Source organism: Charadrius vociferus, unplaced genomic scaffold (assembly GCF_000708025.1).
Source record: "Charadrius vociferus isolate BGI_N301 unplaced genomic scaffold, ASM70802v2 scaffold906, whole genome shotgun sequence".
In the NCBI taxonomy this organism is placed as follows: Eukaryota; Metazoa; Chordata; class Aves; order Charadriiformes; family Charadriidae; genus Charadrius; species Charadrius vociferus.
In genome coordinates, this window is record NW_009648878.1 from 1,206,832 (window position 1) to 1,219,842 (window position 13,011).

The 13,011-nt window shown below is 43.7% G+C and overlaps 1 protein-coding gene across 1 annotated transcript in view; it reads left to right on the forward strand.

Annotated features, from left to right (window-relative positions):
• Nucleotides 1–13,011, forward strand: part of ST7 (suppression of tumorigenicity 7) — a 153,769-nt gene that overhangs the window by 355 nt on the left and 140,403 nt on the right. The window lies entirely within an intron of this gene.

A 13,011-nucleotide genomic window follows, 5' to 3' on the forward strand; every position in this document is an offset into this window, starting at 1 on the left:
GGGGAATTGGGAGAGCTGAAGCTGCGAGTTTGCCCCGCCGGAGCTGGGAGGCTTGGAGTTGCGCTGCAGAAACGCCAGCTTTTGTGTGGTGTGGAAAAATCATCTGCTGGGCTTAAAAAAAACTGTCTCCTGCCCGCTGGGGTGAGCTACCAGAGGGATGCTGCGACGCGCTCGGTCCTTCTGCCAGCGTACCTGCTTCTGCCTGCTGGGGGTTAAGGGCTGTGGTGGCACTGGAGGAGCTTCTCTGTCTCCTCTCTTATGCTTCTGAGTGGAGGTAAAGAAGTCCAGAGGACTTAAGGAGTATAGGGTCAACTGTGGCTGTGCCCTAGCTTGCTGTTTTCTGGAGTTGTGTTGCACGCTGGACTTTTCCTAAAGGAGTCAACATACTGCTTTTTGACTGGCATGCTCTTTGAGGAGAAAAAAAAATAAAAAAACAACCCCCAAATCATTTGATTTCCAAATAGTGGCTTGAGCTATTTATCCTGGGTTTACTATGTAAATGATAGGAAGAAATTCTTCACTCTGAGAGTGGTGAGGCACTGGCACAGGTTGCCCAGAGAAGTTGTAGATGCCCCATCCCTGGAGGTGTTCAAGGCCAGGCTGGATGGGGCTTTGGGCAACCTGGTCTAGTGGGAGGCGTCCCTGCCCACGGCAGGGGGAGTGGAACTAGATGATCTTTAAGGTCCTTTCCAACCTAAACCATTCTATGATAAATAGCAAAACTGCTGTTTCCCCAACCATGTCATGCTTTTTCTGTACTTTTGAGAATAACTGAGAATTTCAGGGGCTTGAGTAAGAATGTGCAGCTTGCTCAGTTCACACGCCTAAGCCAGGAGCAACCAAAAGTAATTTACATCTCGTGTGCACCTGGTCTCAATTCAGTTCCATAACAGGCTTATCTTTGATGCAGACTGAGTAAGTATATAAATACAGACCCGTCGTCAGTTGCAGGGCAGTTCATTCTTTCTGGGGGCTTTCTTAGGAGCAGGTGTCATCTGTGTGTTTGATGGATTCCAAAGGAAAATTATATTTGTGGAAAATTCTTAGTTTCTTTGAAGGATAAAAACGGACCTTGTTTTTTATGGGGAACCTGTGTGTGTTCGGGGAGTATATAGAGTAGAAGTAGTACTTTTCCCTGTACAATTTATATTATACTCAAGCATTTTTTTTGTAACAGGATTAAAACTTTTATTGTGTTTCTGATAAAGATTAGATAACCGCTTATTCTTCTGAATGATAATAAATAGTAAGGGTGCAAGTTTGCTGGGAGATTATCACGGTTGCAATGGACTTTGCTTTGACTGTTAAGACTCACTATGGTCGTATGCCACTGCTCTACTGCATCAGCAGTAACTTACGTAGTGTTGGCCGGTCTGAATAGGGCAGTTATGTCTTTATCTTGAAGTTGCTTATTCTTCCTTCCTATCTACTGGGATCATTTAATTTCCTCCCCCTTCCCCCCCCCCCCCCCCCCGCCCGGAGAAGGCTATTTGTTTTGGGGGCAGATGAGCTGTAACCCACGCGGCATCCCTGCTGCTGGGAAACCGAACATTATCTGAGTGCTCTTTGCCCGTCTTTCTGGCCTGTTCTCATTTGATAAGCCTTTGGCAAATCCAGCATCAAAGAAGAATTACAAAAAAAAAAAAAAAGATTCAGCATACTGTAGTTTTCACTTTAAGCATAAACACAATTAAAAATGACTTTTAAATAGAATTTCGGTCAAATTTTCTCAATATGTCTTTGAAAAAATATGCTTTTGACATTGCTGCACACTGATTAGAACAGGATGTAATTCTTGTTGCTTGATTCTTAATAATTTATGCAATGCATGTGTCCCAGGTAAACGTTGCAGGCTGTGGTTGTCAAGCAAAAATGTCAGAATGCTTTATATTGTCATTTTCACTATTGGGAAAAAATCACAGGCGTCCATCTGAGGCCTAATGAAACCCCTCTGATTTTTTCCTGAGTTTGAACGAGCTAATTCTTGACGCACTTTCTCATTTGAAATGTTACTCCAGCCGTCTTCAGCTGAGTCATCTTGGTTTTCGTCAAAATGTCCCAAAATGCAAGTAAAATGACAATATGAGATCTGTAAATGGGAGAGATTTCCACAGCTGTGTGTTTTAAGCATTGATGGAGTTAAAGAGACTGAACAAATTACCAGTAAGTCCCAAAGTGCGTGATGAAAATGAGTTACCAGGGGACAACAATAGGCACAATATGGCCTTTATGCATCATCTGTTCTTAAATAGGGTTTATTAAAAAATCAGCACTGGCAATAACGTGAGGCTTTTTGTTTTGTTTTTCAAAGCTTTTGTGCATGGATTAAAAATGCAGTGATTTATTATGGGTTTTCTTTTCTCCCCCAATCGATCACAATAAGATACTGTCATTGGTTTAAGGTTGCTCGTAACGTACCCCAGCAACTGGCCCCAGCTGTGACACTAATCACAGGGATCTCAGTGATGGCAAAACAAAAGTGTAAACGTTGCTACTAAAACTTTTGCATGACGTAAATAAATAATAAGGTGATTAAAAACAATGACTGGGCATTTTCCCAGAACAAGCTGGATCTGTTGGTGAGTTGAGGTCAAACAAACTGGTTTTCAGTACTACCAGACACAGGCTTAAGACAGCCAGCGAGAGAAATGCAGTTCCACAGGTATGATTTGCACCTCACGAAATAGGGATTTGAAAAGGTTTTCGGTATTTAGATCAAACACCTTAACCCCAGTCCCCAGAGGGCTGCTGCGATGGGAAGGACTAGTGTGGCATGTAAGGCAGGATACCTGCCAGAGGGACTGGCACTTCCTACCGCTGTGTGAGTTTTGTTTTTCCATGCCTGATGTCAATATTTTTAAAAGGAAGTTGAAAAGCTGGAGAAGGTAGCGGAAAAATTATTTAAGGGCCAGAAAGAAGCATCAGAATAAGAGATTTTGCTTGAGAGATGACTAGATTAGACTAAGGAGGTATTGTCAGAGGGGAGAAATAAATGGCCTTTTAATCATGAGAAGAAGAATAATTGATGACTGGAAGCAGGGGGCGAACTCAATGTAGTTTTTAATGAACTATGGATCAGCTGCTATAGGAACCTTTGGGTTTCCTGTGTCTGAAAGTCTTCAAATCAGACGGCGAAACACATGTCGCTGGTGTTCACACAGCCTGAAATCGGTTTTCACTGAGGACGTGGGCAGTGGGCAGCGGGCAGAGTCGTTGCGGATGGTTTCACCAAATAGTCCAGTGGTCACTTCTAGGGGTAAGTTTTATTAAGATGAAGTGTGGGGCCTTTTTTTCCCCTCTTTTTTGATGTTGTACAGATGTGCATGCCCCCAGCATTTGGTAGCCCTGCTGTCACCCTTTGTGTTTCGTTGGGTTCCCAGGCTTGAATGCCCTCATGGTTTGGGGCAAGCGTAATTTCAGTATCCTCACTGGAATAGATTACTGTGGTATCATCAAAAAGAAATTTAGCCTGTCATATAAAAATATTCATGTTAAATCATATTCTGCTGTTTCATGGGGTTTTTTTTTGCATTTTGTTGAAGTTTGATGTACACATCAAATCATAAAATCCTTTATGAATAGGAGTGTTTGAACTGTTTGAACACTACCATACCTTTAGCCAGGAAGCAAGAGAAGAGACTTAATATGGCAGGCTAAAATATTAAATACAGAATAAGTAGTTGAGGAAGTGGATTTTGTCATCTTGTTCCAAAATAATTAAAATAAACTTGATTATTTTATGTAACAAGCTGTATTTGCCTCCCATGTTGGCACTTGCACTATTTCTGAATGCCACTTTAATCTGAACTAAGACACACCTCTTCTAAAAATGTGCAACCCTGCTTGTTTTTCCTGACATAACAGTTTGGCTTTCTATTCGTATCCTAAGAAGGAGACAGTCCCACAAGTTAAACAGTTTCTGATGATTTTATTTGTCCTTTCAAAGTGCAGCAGAAAGACGGGTTTAATAAGCAGAGCATTAAGTGCAAGTGGCTTGTGATGAGGCGAGGCAGGAGGAAACCTTTGAGTTGCTGAGGGTAGAGAAATCAGAAGAACAGATCTCCCAAAATTGTGAATAATAAATATATGGGTATGAGCTCTGGGTTGCATCTAGCTCAGTTGGTGTCTGTAGAGTATTATCAGCTTTCTGCGGGACATCCTGCTTCAACTGCACTGGAGCAAGACCCTATGCTGTCAGCAGGTGAACATCTAGAGAAGGGAGGGTTAGAAACCTACAGCATCAAAGAAAGCAAGTCACGTTGTCCTGCTGGGCCCCTGAGGTCAGCGAGCCCAGGAGAACCGCAGCTGGAGGAGGAAGACCACGTCACCCACCTTGGTGAGGAGCTGGTGGTTGTGACAAAGTTGTGTTCTGGGGAACGGGGTGTTTTTCTTCTTTTTATTCTGACATACCTACGGAATAATTACCTGGGATTTTAATTAATGTGGGATTTGTGACCATGCAATAGGCTTCTCTTAGAGCCCAGAGCCTGAAACACCACGTGTGGTGCTGGCCATCTGGAGAAGGGAAAAGAGAGGCTGATGTGCAGCACCTTCACAGCATTGGCCAACACTGGGTTACTCACTCACAGTCAGGGTTTCTGCATGCACGGGCAGGAGAACGGCGCGGACGTGTTCCAAACGTCGGACATGTTCCAAACGAGCAGATGTCTCCTCTGTTCCCTGTAAAATCAGGATAACAACACTTGCTCTTCATCCAAGAGTCTTTCTGAAGCCACAAAACGGAGAGGTTTCTAGGCAGCCAGATGCTACGGTGATCTGCTCCACCTCCAATGCATTTACAGATGTGTGCATGGCACAGGCTTCGGCAAATACAGTGCTCGGACCGCTCCTGTCTTGTTGAACCCTCTTTTTATGAAAACTATCCAGTATTTAACCGTGCAAGAAAGCTGGGTGTGACTTTACAAGCAGAAAGACTGAGGGAGACGAAGAGGTGGAGCATGCCACTCAGGTTTAGGCTGTGCTGCCTTTGGGGTGGTGGTTGCTGTCAGTGAAGCTCATCTCATCTTTCTGATCTTTCCTTTCTGGCCTTCCTGACCTTGCAGATCTATATACTGGGCACCGGTGCAATGTGCTCCAATAGGCTGCAATGTGAGAAATAAGTAACTTGTCACTCACTTCGTCTCAAATTCAAGCAGCAGCAGAAAGCATTTGCCCGTTATTAAAATTTAACTAATGGTCACTTTTTTCCTGCTGGTGACATTTGGCCATCTGGAGCTGCCTGTGCGCAGACTTACGGTGATAAACCACCCTTAGTGCAGAAGGCTTGTTGTTGGTGTGGGGCCAGGACCAGAGGCCCTGGGGTTTGTCCTCCCCGGCCGTGGAGCGTGGCTGCTGGCACCTGCGCCGTGTGCTTGGTCACCGTAGCCACCATGCGCGTCGCAATGTGTGTGTTTGCTGTGATAGCATCTTGACAGCATGGCCAGGAGGTGTTGTTCCCCTTCATTAATTTAAGCCCGCGGAGGTGATCATGAGGCTTGGAAAACATTAACCTGATGAAGGCCAGGGAATTTCAAATGGATTAAAAATGAGTGACCAGCTTCTTTATTTTGAGAAGAATGGAAGGACAGTTATTTTTACTTTCGTGGACTTGCTGGTAGTTGCTTGGCCTTCTTTCAAAATTGTCTGCCATCGTCGTGATGGGTTTCCCTGGAAGTGTCTGCTGTGTGAACTGCAGAAGTAACTGTGGTGATGGGACCACAGAAAACCTGGAGCAAAATTCCAATGCTATCAAAAGGAGATGGAGAAACCTGTAACTCCCTGCAAGAGCAGTGTTCTTCCTTTTTTTTTTTTTCCCCCCCCGTATGAAATAGACTGTTGAAAGTAAAATTTTAAATATGTGACAGCTTCTGGCAAGGTCAGCAATAATTCTGCATATGGATCTCATAGAATAAACCATATCAGTTACGTATAGATAGTTTGCCCACTGACCCCAAATCTTTTAATTTTTGTGTTTCTCAGAATGGAACTGAAGTCTTTCCTAAATACTGACCTTATTTTTCTGCAGTCCTAATGGAATTAGAGAGTGTTTTGTTTACTGTTAACCTATTTTTTCAGCTGTATCAATTACAGCACCGTGAAGCATTTGTAGCGGTGCTGAGCCTCCAGATGGGGTTTGGATGTTAGAGGTTTCTTTGGTCTGCTTTTGTGGGTTTTGCAAAGAATTAGTTGTTGCTTGGATGTAGGCTAATATTCAAGAGGTTATTGTACAGCAGATTTTAACCATTTTAAGCACGTCTTTTCAGCATAGTATGCTTGGAAATTCTCTCTTTAATTTTTATGGAAAAGAATATAATGGGCATGAAAGTAGCGTGCCATTTTTGACAAAAGTCTTTATAGATGAAACTTGGGATTCTTGCAGCAAAATGGGGGAAGAGCCCTAACAAAACTTGTTAGATCATTTCCTGATGGACGCAGCATACAATGATACAGGAGGACATTTGTTTTCTACAAATTTTTGGCATTTCTTCATGAGTTTGATTTTTTTTTTTGGATTGAGCTTAATTTCTCAATCAGCATCAAATGCAGGAAACTGAGGGAAGTTTGTAGCAAATGCAAGGGTTTCAGAAAATATTTCTTTAAGAAACTGACTTTCATACTAAAAAAGCTCTAGAAGATTTGCAGCTGGTATTTCAGGGGAAATATGTAAGCCAGAGCCTTCAAAATAATATTTGATAAAATCTTGAGTGAGCTTACTGTAACACTGGCTGATATACAACCATGGAGTTGTACTGCCAGCTCCTAACTGAAGCCTAATGTCCTCTGTGTGCTGATGAAAATCCTCAGAAGTGCTCCTAAAACTGCATATATGTAGTGGGATTTTCTCAAAGCATCCACTGAGTGCCTCGATAAATTTAGCCCAAAAGAATATAAGCCTCATTGTTCACAGAGGTCACAGGTCCTAATTGTCTGAGCAGCCAGGAAAATACTATGATTCTAAATTAATGGAAACATTTAAAATAGATATTTTTTTCCCCTGTGGTTACTTTGTAAGCAAAGTAAATGCAAAAATCTAGATGGTAAATTTGCATTTGTGAAAGATGCACTAAGTGCTATGTGGTGTCAGTGCCTGAAGGACTGAAAAGAGAGAGAAATACATAATCCTGTGCCAAATTTATATACATTAAGTGAAGGACAGAAGGATGTGATGCCTGCCTGGAGAGCAACACCTAGCAGGAATCCGGAAGATGATGTTGGACAAAACAGGATTTTTTTTGGGGGTGCCTGTGTTTTAAAATGGATTCTGAAAACTGCAGCATCTCTGAGAGGAGGTACGCAGAGTCTAGCAAAAACCCATCCGTGGCGTAAGGAAGCTGGGACTGTTTATCTAATCACAGAGAAGCTCCAGAAGCAACTTGACAGGAGCCAAGGAGGAGTAAGAGCTTTAATCTAGTTGACAAACATATAGTGAGCTTCCTAAGTATTTGGAGCTAAAATGTATGTGTTACACTTGGCAGAACTGGGGCCAAATCATCTGTGGTCTGAAGTTGCAGCCTGGCTGGGAGAGATGCTGCGTGCAATGCCCTCGCTTTAATAGAAACGAAGAACTGAGAGGTGGTTGCTTACACTGGAAACTATATGGTGGGAAGAAAAGAACAGGTACTAAAGTAGCCTTTAATATGGGGGAAACAAATCTAATGAGAATGGGTGGCTGCAAGCTGAATCCAGAGGAATTCACGTGCAAAGTGTGTTTTTAACAGAGTTTTTTGAAGACGTGGGTGTTTGGACCCAACTGCTATGGCAAGCGATGCGCTGGCTTTGCGGCTTTGGCTATTGTGGCGCTAAGACCGTCAGCGCAATGAGGTTTGCCAAGCTCAACACAGGGGGAATGGCAGGGAAATCTAATGGCCTGTGATAAACAGGAGAGCTGACTAGTAAAAACACTGTCGTGTTGAGATAAAAACCCCAACACCCAGCTGGAAGCCATTGCTGTGGGTGTGCAGGTGCGTTGTGCAAGCATGGGGGCTCCGACAGTCCCTGGATGTGCCAGGACTTCTGTGCATGTGCCAGACCGCCGTCGCCACCGAGTGCAGGGTTTCTGTGCGTAGCTCGGTCAGCTGGCAAGCTCTGGGCTTGAGGGAGAGTTATTTGTCTTGTTGGCAAGCGGCAAAGCAAATAAAACCACCTAAGTGGCAACTTATGTTGGATGACTGAGCAGATTCTGCTGGACTTAAATCTGCAGAAATGAACTTCACTGTCAGAAAATGAAGGTGGTGACTTTTGTGCAGCAGTCACAAGTCAGGCTTCAGCTTTTTTTATGACAAGGCTAATTATTTAAGATGATGTTTTATATTTAACAAAATAAGCCCCTGCTCCAGACATCTGCACATTCAACATACAGCTGAGAGTTACGTTAGACTGTACGGGGAGGACGGAGGCACAGGGAAATGAGACCCCGACCCTGCAAGTCCTCAGTGGCTTGATTTGTTCTGCAAGCATAGGTCCAGGGGTTTACTGCAAAGGTAATTAATGGGCATGAATTCTTAACAACTGGGGCATAAATAGTATGCTAAGGTACCGCAGGAAGCCTGTAGCAAAACTGGGGATAGAGTCCCCCGTCTCTTCGGTCCAAAGGCAGTTTTCCCTCTTGCAATTTGATGGCCGCATCTAAGTTTTACCTTTTTTTGCCAGAGCTACTTCAGGAGCTACTTCAGGAACATATTTAGGGCATTTGTCAAAGAACTTAAGATTAAAACCTATCTTGGTCCCGTGGCCAGCCTGTGAGGTGGTCACGGGGATGTTGCTCCTCCGTTGGATATTAAAGGGGGTGTCTGAAGGCCCCTTCCACCTGTTTTTAAATTAGCTCTTTGTGGCACTGGAAGCGTCTATTGAAAGATTGTATTATAAACTCCCTCTCGTCCTCGTGTCTCTGAAGTGTCATGTGGACCAGTGATGCTGTGTAAATACTAATGAGTGAAAGTTGCTTTGTGAACTCCCAGCACAGGCTAATTGGATTTTTTTTGTGTGTTTCTAGTTGGCCACTGCAGAAGGGCAACCAATTTTAAGAGCGAGAACACTAAGCTTAAGCAACGATAATGCATTTAAAGACAAGAGTTAATGTCATGCTTTCAGCAGACAGAACAAACAAGTTGTTACTGTGAAGCCTGAGGAAAGGGTCTAAATTCAAAGTCCAAATCAAAACTCGCCAGCTGCTCTGAGAAGACAAAGATTTATTATTGTGGAGTCTAAACTGGAGATTTATCACTGCGGTAGATTCAATGCTTAAGTGATTAAGAGCACTTAAATATACCAATTAGAAGGATGAAAGCTATAGGGCAAAAATTAAATGCAGTCATCGTAAGATTCCTCTTCTGCACAGTGTGCCAACTGCAACCATGAGATTTAATTTCCAGCTCACTTTCTAGAAATAAACTTGGCTTATTAAATGTCAAGCCTGTTAGGTTGATATGTTAGGTCTTGTGCTCAGCAGCAAGACACTCGGAGATCAGCTTTAAAGCACAAGAAATGTTATCGTCGTCCTTGTTTTGTTTTGTAAGACTGCCATTCATTTCTCAGGAAAATATGCTTGTAACCTGAGCGTTCGGTAGATGTTGATCTTTACATAACTAAATGTTTTGATGGCACTGCCTGTATGTTTTATGCCGAGGGCTGAAAATGGTTTACAGCATGGCTTGGTCTGGAGCAAGGTTATACGATCTACTAACGCACTTAATCTTCCATGTGAAATTTCTCTTGCTATTTTTAATTCCAAAGTGAACTTGATAGCAGCATACCCAGATGGTATGTTTTACACAAATCTCGGCTTAGAGTTCCAGACTAATCATTTCCTCGGTTTTCGGAGAGAAGGTTAAATGAGACCCCATTAGGAGAGGGCGTGCAGCTGGCCTGTCATACCCTGCGCAGGGGACAAGGGGACAGAGAGTCTCCAGTGCGACTCAAGCCACTTCTTGAGCAGAAACTGACTCTGTGCAGCAGCAGGAGGCTGCAGCCGAGCTGATGAGCCCTTCTTGCTGAGAGAAGGACCTGAGGAGGTCTTGTGCAGCACTGCACCGATGCAGAACTACCACTTTTAGGAGACATAATTGTCTCCTCAAAAGAGCTTGACTTTGTGGATTTATCTGCCCACTAGGAGTAGGCTTCTGTACCATGCTACATTGGCTGGTCCCTGTGTCAATCTGTCCAGCTCTTTGGGTTAGGGCAAAGGAGGAATGATACAAGCTCCAGAGAATTTCCTCAGCAGTAAATATTGTCCTACATACTCCTAACTTGGATTTCCCTCCAGAAATCCTTGTCAAGAGTCTATGGTTTTAAATTGCTGGTCACGGCTGTGTGAGCAGCAGCCCCAAAAGCCATGTAGTCTTGGGGGGAACACAAGCCATGAGGAGCTCTCATTAGCTCTGGGACTTCTGCAGATGCCTGGGCTGCAGGATTTGCCTAGACCTGGTGAGTGAGGATTAGGCTGTGTTACAGGCACAGAATCACAGAATGGTCGGGGTTGGAAGGGACCTCTGGAGATTGCCTAGTCTAAACCCCCTGCCAGAGCAGGGTCACCTACAGCAGGTTGCACAGGATGGCATCCAGGCGGGTTTTGAATGTCTCCAGAGTGGGAGACTCCACAACTTCTCTGGGCAGCCTATTCCAGCGCTCTACTACCCTCAGAGGAAAGAAGTTCCTCCTCATGTTAAGATGGAACTTCCTATGTTCAAGTTTGTGCCCATTACCTCTTGTCCTATCACTGGGCACCACTGAAAAAAGACTGTTCCCATCCCCCTGGCACCCTCCCTTTAAGTATTTATAAGTATTAATAAGATCCCCCCCTCAGTCTTCTCTTCTCCAGACTAAAAAGACCCAAGTCCCTCAGCCTTTCCTCATAAGAGAGATGTTCTAATCCCCTAATCATCTTTGTCGCCCTTTGCTGGACCCTCTCCAGTAGTTCCCTGTCCTTCCTGAACCAGGGAGCCTAGAATTGGACGCAGTACCCCAGATGCGGCCTCACCAGGGCAGAGTAGAGAGGGAGGATGACCTCCCTCGACCTGCTGGCCAAGCTCTTCTTGACGCACCCCAGGATGCCATTGGCCTTCTTGGCCACCAGGGCACATTGCTGTCAGGTGTGTTTTGTCAGGGGCTCCTCAGGAGCCAGGGTTTTCACCCTTGATGTCCTAGGGTAGCTCCCTTGCCTCCCTTGAGGAGTATGTAGAAGCTGTGCTGTGTGGGACTAGAAAAGTGGATTGGGCTCCCTGGGTCCCCTACTCTGGTCCTCAGTCATATTTTACATTATCTTCCCATAAACCACTGCACTGAAAGATATTTCTGGAACCTGATGGCTCTGATGGTTAGGAACCTTGGTCTTACTCCAGCCCAGATGTATTCACGGCTGGTTTGCACACATTTGCCTCATGACGGCTCTCTCCTTTACCTTCACAAACTGCACCGCCACCACAAGGACTGGTTCCCAATGCACTTACATGGGGTTTTCCCTCCCCATCCTCCCTCCCTTTGTGAGGTTGAGTCAGTCAGGCAGTCCTAGCCTGTTCTCCTAAAACAGTGGGAAGTCCTTGATCATACTAGTAATACCCTACTCTTTCATTTTTTCATCCATTTCCTAATTGGGTAACCAGTGTTGTACGTTGTATGCCAAGTAAGGCTTCGGTAACTGCCTTCTGTGGTGTAATTAATCTTTCTTGCCTTCCACTGGAAATATTTTGCGGTGCAGTCATATGGTTAAAATTGCCTTTTTTTGTGTCAGTATCTCCTTGGTGGATCATAGCAGTATGTGGTCATATAGTAGGCGTGGACCTGTCGCACCAGCTGACCAGCTGTGAGCAGAAACCCTTCCTGGTCCCTTACCCTTTGCACCGTTAACTTTGATCCAGTTTCTCTGGCAGCTCATACCAGCCACCTTCTACACCCTTCTGGTTTTGGTAATGAAAATATTCATTGAGGTTCAGTTGATGGCTCCCTGGGCTCTCCTCGTAGCCCAGTGCTCCCAGGCAAGCTGCAGGTTTCTCCATCTCTGCCAGTTCCTCCCTTTCTTCCCCATGTCTCCTGTTTTAAGTAACTTCCTATGGCACTGTCAAATACTTGACTGAAATTCAGATGGTTCAGTAGAGCTACTCATTTTTCTTGGCTAGAAATCTAGCTATTTTTAATAAAGAGACACATCTGTTTGGTCTGGCGTGATTTATTTATTTTGTGTTTTATCCAATTTTTCATTTACCTCTGTTGCTTAATTTATTGTTATCTTTAAAATTCTGAAGTTTCACATAGTACTGCTTTGTCAGCAGTGCAATAGCTTGGGCCTGTGTATTAAATATAGAAATACGAGGTATTCTGGCATAGTTTGGGGAGTTTCATCAGTTTATTAAAACTCTTGATGCTGGGCTTATTTTTCAAATGCCGCTTCTTTCAGTAAGATGATTTATGCATATCCTCTTCACCTCACACTCAGCCATGTCTTGAATGTGTTAAGCTCTTTGAATTGTTTCTGTTTCTCCTGTCACAACGTCTCTTTTCTTGCACTCAGTTTTATAATTTTTTTCCTCCGCATTCAACATTTTTGTTCCCATTCAAAAGTGAAGTAAGGATTCACTTTGTTTTGGGGACCACTGTATCTTATTTCTCACCTTGCTGTCTCATTATTTATTTTGTTGAAGTAATCTTACTGGCTTACTGGGTCTATTTTGGTATATATTAAGTGTTTTTATACAACTCTTAAGGCATAACTCACTCTGACTTTTAGCAGATATAATTTTATTTCTGTGCCTTTTGTCCTCACCAAGGCAGATGGGAATCTTTGAACATCCCAGGTCTTGTGGGTGTTATTTGTACAGGGCTGACATTGCTTTTTTTTAAAAAGCCTTGGCTGATAGATTGGTATCTGTGAGGTAGAAATGGAATTTAACTTTCCACGGTTATTTTGAGAAAGTCTGTGTTGCAGTTCTGGCCTCCTTGAAGCAGATGGCAAAGCTCCTACTGGTTCTGATGAAACAACTGTGTTGCTCCAAGAGTTTTTTGACATTAGGTCCTGGTAAA